Raw genomic sequence first — 11,058 nt, forward strand, 5'->3', positions numbered from 1 at the left:
GGACGGTCAGAATCAAAAATAGGCAATAACTTTTTTTATTTATTAAACGACAGATCTCAAATCTATTTATTTGAAAAGCATAAATAAAATTTATGTAATGATTTGTGTCTCATGTTGAAATTTGTCAAAAGTAAAAGAAATATTTTTCAACATTTATCTCATTAACATTATCCTTAAAAAGTTGGAGGGACAAATTATGTGGAGGGGGAATCTAATTTTCCCTCAAAATATTTGTATTTTTGTTGAAAAATCCGCAAAACAACGATGCTATATGGACTATATTAAACATAAATTAAATGCGAGTCAAGTTATCTTTTTGGCAACTTAAAAAAAGCGCATGTAAAGCCCAATGCCATTTTATTTTTTTATTCAAATTTACTACTTTACAACCATTATTCAGGGATAAAGGAACATGGAATCCATCTCAGTTTATCTCTTCAACTTTGAGAAAAGAAAACCTGGAAATAGAATATTTAAATTTGAACCTGAGCGAGGGGGGAAAGGCAACCTCCACCACACAATTTTCAAACCTCATTTTATCTTTTTGCGTCATTACGGCTCCCCATAAGACTTCTTGTCCTCCCCCAAAAAGTCCTCCGGAATGATTTTCCGCAAATAGGTAAAATAAGCTTCTGAAGCTGTTCAGGGGAGGTTGCCTCCCCTCCCTCACCAGAGCGAGCGAAAGTTTGAAATTAAATAGTTTAGGAAAACAACAATCTGAGCAGAAAGTTAATAAAGTTCCTATTTTTAGGCTGTATAATATATATATATATATATATTTCAGTTTTCAACTTCACATTTTTATTAAATAAAGAATTATACTAAACATAATGTTTCACGTCTATCATGACGATCCTCAGTAGTTACATATATATATATATATATATATATATATAAATTAATATTAAAGGATGTCTCAAAAAATGTTTAGGCTTTTTAGCCTGCTAAATATCGTTGTTAATCCTATAAAGGCTGGGCCGGTGTATGAATCTAAGTTTAGCCTGGGAGGGGCCTAGAATAAGGCCTTAGAGAACAGGTATCGGGTTGAAATGCATGTACAAAGCCCAATTGTTCAAGGCCAGCTCATTGAAGAAAACAATTAGACCTATAACCTTTAATTTAGGTAGCTACGGAGCGTTGAAAAAAGGCCGGAAAAAGCGTCGAAAAAATGTAAAAAATATTCTTTTGTTTTAAACAATTATTAAAGTGCGGCACATGTTTCTACATCAGTTTTATGAAGGTTTTTCAAATATATGATTCTGTAGCTATAGTCACAAAAAAGTTATGGGCTATTTTAGATTTTTTTTACACAGAACGCACTTTTTAGCGCCCTGTACCCTACCTTTTGCAGTTAAAAAATAATGCGAAAAAGCCTATTCAATTCATTCAACTCGCTTTCCATGATTGAAGTGTAAATAATTATTTCCTGCGATTTCTAGAAAGAAAATATTAAAATTACTTAATTATAAAAAAGCTTGGTGTTTTGATCTAGATACCAGCCCAGCACGACCATAAGTATATAAGTCTAGCCCTCGAGTTGTTCGAGGGGAGGAAGGCAAGTCACAACATCTTCTCGTCCGAGCCACATTCTCCTCATTTTCTAGTCCGAACCACCTCGAAATCCTAGTCCTTCCAATATTATTCTTTAAAAGTGACTAGTTCTCCAAGATAAAACTATTTTTTAAGAATCGGGTCATGTTAGGGCAGGAGAATGTGGCTCAGACTAGAAATTGTTGTGGCTGGCCTTCCTCCCCTCGTTGGACGATGCTGGGAACGTAATAATAATGATGCACGATAGGAGAAATGTGGTTGAACTGTAACATTTCATGTCGGAGAATGCAGCAGTCTCCGGTAAACCAATGAAAGAGATACGGAGGAAAGAAGAGGAAGCAGTGGTTACAATCCAAGATTTTAACTGGTCTGAACCTCAGTCCCTGAGACAAGTACAGGAGACTCTTTTAAACTTTATATTCCTTCTTCACCTACTCTGGCCTGCTCACCAGAGTGGAAACATTACTGGAGGGCTCCTTAAGTACTGGAATATCTTGGTAGTTCAGGACAGCCGGACCACTAGGCAGCAATGATTTGTTCATATTCCAATGTTGTGCATAGATTGAATGCTAAGAGAGCTGCAGTTAAAGCTTGTACTTTGCGTTATGAAGAGCATCAGAAAATTCTGAAGGAAACCCTCTCAGCTCATGGACTTCGATCAGAGGTCCCATACCACAGCTCCGGTCGCATAACAGAGAGGTCGAAGACTGGAGGATCCGTTGGAAAGAGGAAATCCAACCCCAAGCCGAAACTAGTCCTAGTCAATAGTCTCAGAGTTTGTTACGAGTTTAACAATACCAAATGCACCAGGAAGCAGAACTGCACAGAATGCTAGGGTGCAAAAGGTGACAAATTCACAAACAACTCCAATGTTTTCATCATGGGACAAAAAAATACTTGGTATGCTAAACACCGACGGACAGCGCTCAAGTTCTAGAAGATTTCTGAGACCAATGTATGATGGAAACTTATGAAGACTAACGGAGACTGGAAACGAATGATTTATGGAAACTAAATGATGTCTTGTGTTTGTGCTCTTGGTTCAAACACAAATACAGAAAATTCTGACACGCTGCAGCAAATTTAATAAAAAGGAAGAAAAACTTATAAATTGAATCTTTTCTTCAATAAATGAAAATAGTTTTATTTCTTTTCTTTGGAAATTTTCCTTCATAATAGTGAAAGCGGGGAACATTAGTACAGAGCTGCTCCACATTCTGAAGATGGATGTTTTCTTTTATTTGGTGAAAAGATTAAAAATCGTACATCAACTGCTAGTTTTCCCCCTTTTATGATACTTTTCCCACTAAAATTTTTATTTTTTTCCAAATACAGCGAAAAAAGCTATAATAAATAAGGTTCCTAAGTTAAAAGATTTATGATGGGAATACACTAGTTTGCTGCAGTTTTAGAAAAAGAAAAAGAAATGATTTAAAATTCGGTATTCTTCAGAAAATAAATGACGAGGAAAATTGAAAAAGAACAGTGTCTGAATTTGATGAATCTGAGCCGTGTCTCAAATCCGCCCAAAACCGGTTCTAATTAAGCGCCAGCTTAAATCTTGAAAAATATAATACAATTTTAAGTGGAATTAACCATATTTGAACCGCGGCTTAAATTTAAGCCGCGGCTCGAATTTTTTAAATTCGGTCTCAGAAAAACTTCGATAAAATTTCAATTTGAAATGCAAAAAGATAAAAAGTTACAAATCTGGATGGAAATAAAACAAAATATATTTACATGAACAATAAAGTACATGAAGAAGAAAGTACATTAACAAGAAAGTACATGAACCATAAAGTACATGAACAAGAAATTAATGAACCATAAAGCTCATGAACAAGAAAGGACGAAACATCTTAAACGGAAAGAAGAGATTTTGTTTTAATATAAAAATATTCTTTTTTAAAATACTGAACATATTGTCAGAGCAATAATTGAACTTCTCAAACCAAACTTTATATTTTATCTGGATTTACTTTTTTGTTGTTGTCACTGATTTTGTTGTTTGTAAAAAGAGAAAACTTTTGAAGGATCAGCCACTGCAGTTCAAGATTTAACTAGTTCAAATTTGGTTCAAGACCAGTAAAAATTATTGAAAATAAAGCACGGAAAAAATAAAAAAATAAAAATAAATTTATCATAATGTGATTTAACAAATTTGTTCTGAAATGTCTAAATAAAGCTCTTTATTTCTTGGAAATTCAACTAAACACTAATGATAAATTATTAAATTCCCCCCCCCCCCTGCTTCATATTCTATTCAGAACCAAGTCATTGAGAAATGACTGCAGAGCATATTTACAACAACTAAAGAATAAAATAAATATCAGATTTTTTGGGAAATCGATAAGAATTTTTCCGAGTATTTTAGTATTAAAGGGACTGTTTTAGTATTAAAGGGACTATTTTAGTATTAAAGGGACTGTTTTAGTATTAAAGGGACTGTTTTAATATTAAATGGACTGTTTTAGTATTAAAGGGAATGTTTTAGCATTAAAGGGACTGTTTTAATATTAAAGGGACTGTTTTAGTATTAAAGGAACTGTTTTAGTATTATAGGGACTGTTTTAGTATTAAAGGGACTATTTTAGTATAAAGGGGACCGTTTTATAATTTCAGAGAGGGGCATGTACAATTCATTATGGAACCCTTGAACCCTTTATCCTCTGTAGAGCTGCTTTAAATAATGTTAGATTAGAACACAATAGTTCAACAATTCTAATTAAGCGCCAAGCAGTTATAGAGAAGATATTTTAAGCAATACGTATTCTTTCCACTACGCGCCTGATACATCAGCGTCATATCTGGATTGATTGCAGACTGAGTATTGTTGATCGGACAAGCGAGTTCAAGAGCAAGGTGTATCTGTAAGATACACTTTGAGATTACAGAAGGTCATACCAGGATTGCTACAGACTTAAGAAACATTATTTGTGTAAGGCATTTACTACACTTATATAAGCCCCTGGGTAAAGGCTGTGTCTGACAACTTAAATCAAGGAAGAATAATCAATTGAACACGTTATGCATATATTTACAATACAAAGGTTTTGTCCTCAGCTTATAGGAATAATCAACAATGCCTGTACATTACCAACAAAGGATGTGACTTTAGACTTTAAAGACGACTGTACGGAATATATACTGTCTGTTTATAGACGACTGTACGGAATATATACTGTCTGTTTTCATACTTTCATGATTCTTTGCAACTGCAAATTTGTTTTTTTTCTGTGGTACATTTTTACATAAGCCATAAAAAAGTTTATATTTGAGGTTTATTTAACCTTTAAATTGTCATATTTTAACAATTTCAAGTCGTCTTTTCATTCTTTTCCTTTTTGGATAACCCTGCATGTATTTTTTAAAATCAGAAAATAGGTTCTGCCCATAATTTCCAAAAGTTTTTTAATTAGTTCATAATTCTTCACAGCATGAGGCCCAGGGAAGGTTCTCTAAGGTCTTCACGGAACCAAATTGATCCAGAAAAAAATGCGAACCCTAATTTTATCTCAGATATTTCTGATTTATTTTTAACTTTCATCTGGATTTCAGAACTAAACAAAACAAAACTGTCCTTTCAGCAAAGTTCAAGATGTAATTTCAAAGTTTTAGTTTTCCAGGGCCACAGATATTTCTTATTTTAGTCCTTACCTGGACTTTTCAAGAATAGGCCGGGGGGGGGGAGTCCAAAAAAATATGTCAAAGGAATTGAGTCTTTGGAACAAAATCATATATTTAAACCTCAATATCTAAAGAACTCGATGTTGTAAAGCTTTGAAATTTCAAACTCAGATTATTTGATCTAACAGAATTCATAGTTTGAAATATCTAAGGTCTTCAACATTTGGTTCCAATGATATAGTGATTAGAAAATCATTGTCTGTTGCAAAGACTCAATTCCTTTAAATAGATACTTTTTTCGACTATTCTGCTTGTAAATCAGAAAGTAAACTAATCTTAATTTCTCGCTAAAGATATTTAGAATTAAAAACCTGAAAAACAAAAATAAATCATCTCATTTCTTTTCTTAAACTTTAAAGAAAAAAGGATAGAACACTTTCGTAGTTTATTTTATTTTTATGATTAGAAAGAATAGCAAACTATCTCTAAAAAAATTAAGAATTTACACTCATCTCAGTTTATAACAGCTTTAGAAAAAGAGGAAACCCATCAGATCTAAAACTGAAAGAATACCAAACCATCAAAGTTGTTTCTTAACGCTTTAGAAAAGGTAACCAACTTAATTAATATTTAAAACTTAAAAGAATCTCAGTTTATTTATAAAACTACACTATCTCAGTTTATTTATAAAACTACACTATCTCAGTTTATTTATAAAACTACACTATCTCAGTTCTTTTCCATGACTATTTAGAAAACCATCCCAAAAGTTTTAAAATATAGAAAACCATCTCAGTCCTTCTCTGAAACTTTGAATATCATCTCAGTTTACCCTGGAACCTTTGAACCCATCTCAGTTCTTCTCTAAAACTTTGAATATCATCTCAGTTTACCTTGGAACCTTTGAACCCATCTCAGTTCTTCTCTAAAACTTTAAATATCATCTAAGTTTACCATTGAACCTTTGAACCCATCTCTGTTCTTTTCTAAAACTTTGAATAGAGTCTAAGTTTACCCTGGAACCTTTGAACCCATCTCAGTTCTTTTCTAAACTTTAAAGAATAGAAAACCATCTATTTATTTCTCTTTAAACTTTAAAAACAGCAAACCCCTTAGATCTAAAACTTAAAGAATAGGAAACCATTTAAACCATCTCAGTATAAGCCTTTAAAAATCTTAAGAAATTCAACCTATTTGCAATTTTTCTCTCAAACAATATTTTTAATGGTTTTCTCTTAAAAGACAAGCAAACCACCTCAGAAACCATAAAGAATAGAATACCCATCTCAATATATCTCTGAAACTTAACACAATGGAAAACCTTGCAATAGAATATTTGAATCAAAACTAGAAAAAGAGGATAAAGTTTGAAATAGAATATTTCAGCAAAGCAAGTTCAAACATAGAATGCTTATAAAGAAGGATCTTCCAATATAAAACAATTCTTTTCATGAATTAAAATAAACCCTTTTTATATTTACGTTTTCTTTCATGGAAGCTTTTCTTGAACGTAAATGTGAGTAATTCCATATAGATCATAATCCAAGAAAACTATACAAGTCTTTCAATTTTAACATTTAGATGCTTTGACTGTGTAGTAAAGCATGAAAAGTGTAATTTGAAAGCATCAAAAGAAACATTTGAAAGCATCAAAAACAAAAACCAAATCAAATTTGATGCCTTACTCTGTTCTCACTCTTTATATGAGATAATTAACTTTCTAGTCTAATTAAAACTGAATGAGCGATAAGAGTTAGGAAGCATTGCTTTTCCCTGTGTTTTTCAGATGAATTTGACACCACAAACATTTCCTCATCAGTTGTAAAATAAGATGAAAGAAATCCCCACCCCCTCCCTCCTTTTTTGGATATAATGACTCAGGATATTCAAATTGCCAAATTTTAGTAGTTTGCTGAAAATTGGCAAAAAGTTAATGGCCTCAAATTAGAAGTTAATTGCCGTCGTTCTCTCGAGTTCCTCAATCAAAATTTAAGGCAAATCGGTAAAGGGATTCCTATAGTAGTGAACAGAAACACAAATAAACATCCCGAGATTATTACTTTATATTTGTAAATAAGACGAACTTTTAAATTCCTCTAAATCCTAAAAGAAGAAAAAGATTGATTCTATTTTCACTCTGCAGAATCTTAGATGATGAAAAGGCCTTGAGTGGTATGCAAACAACTTAAAGTTAGGGCTTACTCTCCACGTGTATATTGTGTGTTTGGTATATTTGTGCAGTATTTGTGTTCCTTCTCCTCGCGTATCTTGTGTGATTGGTATATATGCAGTATTTGTGTTCCTTCTCCTCGCGTATCTTGTTACGTGTTTGTTATATATGTGCAGTATTTGTGTTCCTTCTCCTCGCGTATCTTGTGTGTTTGGTATATCTGTGCAGTATTTGTGTTCCTTCTCCACACGTATCTTGTGTGTTTGGTATATCTGTGCAGTATTTGTGTTCCTTCTCCTCGCGTATCTTGTGTGTTTGGTATATCTGTGCAGTATTTGTGTTCCTTCTCCTCGCGTATCTTGTGTGTTTGGTATATTTGTGCATTATTTGTGTTCCTTCTCCACGTGTATCTTGTGTGTTTGGTATATTTGTGCAGTATTTGTGTTCCTTCTCCTCGCGTATCTTGTGTGTTTGGTATATTTGTGCAGTATTTGTGTTCCTTCTCCAAGTGTATCTTGTTGTGTGTTTGGTATATCTAGGGTTTCCATTCGCAAAACTTTTGCGCAATTTTTGCGGAACGAAACGCAAACTTTTTCTTTCTTTGTGCATCAGTTTTGTGCGAAAAAACAACAATTTGCGCAATCATTTGCAAAAGTCATTTCGCGCAAAATTGCCCTATTCCGCTTTTGCGAAACTCAAGTTTTGCGCAATTCCGCAATTTCGTAAAAATCAAACGGTTGGTGACAGTGTGTGTTTCTTAGAATGTCACTATTGGTCACTTTTACATAATTGACCAATGACAGAATTAAGAAGAGTTCAAATCTCACAAATTTCTCAACAATTTTAGTTTTGTACATGCATATTTCCTAAATGTGGATTCTTCAGGCATTGGTTACTTTCTTGCATTATTTTACATGAGATTAAAAAGATTTCAGAAATTTGATTAAAAAATTTAAGAATATAATTCATGCTTGATTAGGCGAAGCTTTTAAGGGTCACTTGATATTATTTAATCACTATAGTTTCAGTAGAAGTAAATATTTCTATTTACTGTTATAGCGCCGATATAAGGATTTATCTCTAATTGGATAATGAGCTAGATAGAAAGATAGATGTTACCGCTATGCAATTTCTATTGGTTCAGAATAGACACCAAACACATGGCTGAACCCTGATTGGACCAGGTGCTAATGGACTCGGAAATAGTAGAGTGTAATAGGATTAAAATATTGCCAAGTTTCACACTCTCTAATTTCTATTTTATCAATTTTGGTCCCTTAATTAAAACTAGTATAATCGTTATCATACTTGTATGTTAATACTTTTTTTATTTATGGAATAAATCTTCAGTTGTTTAATTTTAAGCTTAGAATAGCAATTTTTGACAATTTGCATAAATTAAGTTACATTTTGCGTAAAACTTGCGGTTTTGCGCAAATTACGCCAAAAAAATTGCGCAAAACTAAAATTTAGTTTCATGCGCAAATTTTCCGCAAAAGATTTAGCCATTTCGTGGAAACCCAAGGTATATCTGCGCAGTATTTGTGTTCCTTCTCCTCGTGTATCTTGTTGTGTGTTTAGTATATCTGTGCAGTATTTGTGTTCCTTATCCTCGCGTATCTTGTTGTGTGTTTGTTATATCTGTGCAGTATTTGTGTTCCTTCTCCTCGTGTATCTTGTTGTGTGTTTGGTATAACTGTGCAGTATTTGTGTTCCTTCTCCTCGTGTATCTTGTTGTGTGTTTAGTATATCTGTGCAGTATTTGTGTTCCTTCTCCTCGTGTATCTTGTTGTAAGTTTGTTATTTCTATGCAGTATTTGTGTTCCTTCTCCTCGCGTATCTTGTGTGCTTGGTATATATGTGCAGTATTTGTGTTCCTTCTCCTCGTGTATCTTGTGTGTTTGGTATATCTGTGCAGTATTTGTGTTCCTTCTCCTCGCGTATCTTGTTGTGTGTTTGTTATATCTGTGCAGAATTTGTGTTCCTTCTCCTCGCGTATCTTGTTGCGTGTTTGTTATATATATATATGTGCAGTATTTGTGTTCCTTCTCCTCGCGTATCTTGTGTGTTTGGTATTTCTGTGCAGTATTTGTGTTCCTTCTCCTCGCGTATCTTGTGTGTTTAGTATATCTGTGCAGTGTTTGTATTCCTTCTCCTGGCGTATCTTGTGTGTTTGGTATATCTGTGCAGTATTTGTATTCCTTCTCCTCGCGTATCTTGTTGTGTGTTTGGTATATCTGGGCAGTATTTGTGTTCCTTCTCCTCGCGTATCTTGTTGTGTGTTTGGTATATCTGTGCAGTATTTGTGTTCCTATAGAATTCCAATATCAATATCTTCCCACACAGTTCATTAGTTATCCTATAGATATCCTAGAAATGGATACTTCAAAGGATATAGGATACAGGGATTTCCTAATGTTATCCTAGAAACAGATATTTTACATAAACGCATAAACTTACATGAAATTCGTTTTGCAGACGAAAACGTATTATTTATAAATAAAATAAGAACTAAAAAGAAAATTAACATTTTATGAAGAAAACTTTTTATATGTCTACTTATCACTAAATGCTCCAGCCATTCCAAGATTTGTTGATAAAAAAATCTATAAAACAAAGCTATTTTCTCCCCGAACTTTAATTGTAAAAAAATGTTATGCAAATGTTGAGGATACTAAAGATCGACTACCATGCTTAAATAATCAAATGAGGTTCCGTTTTAAGTAGAAATTGACGATTATAAATGGAAGACTGTTTGAGTGAGGTTCGGAAGCCCTCTGGGAACGTGCACTGCCGCAAATAGGTAAAATGAGGTTCGTAAGCTGTGCGGGGGAGGTTGCCTTCCCTCCCTCGGCGGAGTGCCAGATAAACAACATTAATAAGTATGACGGGCGTAATCTTATTTATCTACATAACAGCTTGTAATTTTTGAACACTTTGTTTGTAACTTGAAAACTGTTTCATAATTAATTTTAATATTTACTTTCTAGAAATTGCATGATACAATTATTTACATTTCAATCATGAAAACCGAGTTGAATACAGAAGATTATTCGTAATTTTTGAGGAATTTCCATCCTACGGTAGCGTACATTCCATTATTTAGTAATTAGAACCATTTTAGAGATAAACACAGGAAGTTATCTGCCCCCGATGATCAATCAAAGGTTCAAAGAATAATGTTGTAATCGGGCTTTCAACCTTTGCATAGAGAGTCAGTTGAAATCAAGCAACGGTCCCTCTATGTTGTATATTTACAATACATCTTTATTAAGTACTAGACTCCTAATTCGTCAAAATACCCCCCCCCCTCAAGTTCTTCTCAAACTATAATGGACTAGATGGTTCTATGCCAAGATTACTTGGAACAAGAAACCTAAAGAAAACAACCAACCTAGAAAATACATCAAACCTAGATAATACATCAAACCTAGATAATACATCAAACCTAGAGAATACATCAAACCTAGAGAATACATCAAACCTAGAAAATACATCAAACCTAGAGAATAAAAAAATCTAAATATATATAGGTAGGTTCAGGTTTCAAAGATAAGGAGGTTGTTACTATATTTATTACAAAAAAATCTAGAGAATATATCAAACCTAGAGAATACAACAAACCTAGAGAATACATCAAACCTAAAGAATACAACAAACCTAGAGAATACATCAAACCTAGAGAATAATACAAACCTAGATAATACATC

The sequence above is a fragment of the Eurytemora carolleeae genome, unplaced genomic scaffold (assembly GCF_000591075.1).
Source record: "Eurytemora carolleeae unplaced genomic scaffold, Eaff_2.0 scaffold454, whole genome shotgun sequence".
Classification (NCBI taxonomy): Eukaryota; Metazoa; Arthropoda; class Copepoda; order Calanoida; family Temoridae; genus Eurytemora; species Eurytemora carolleeae.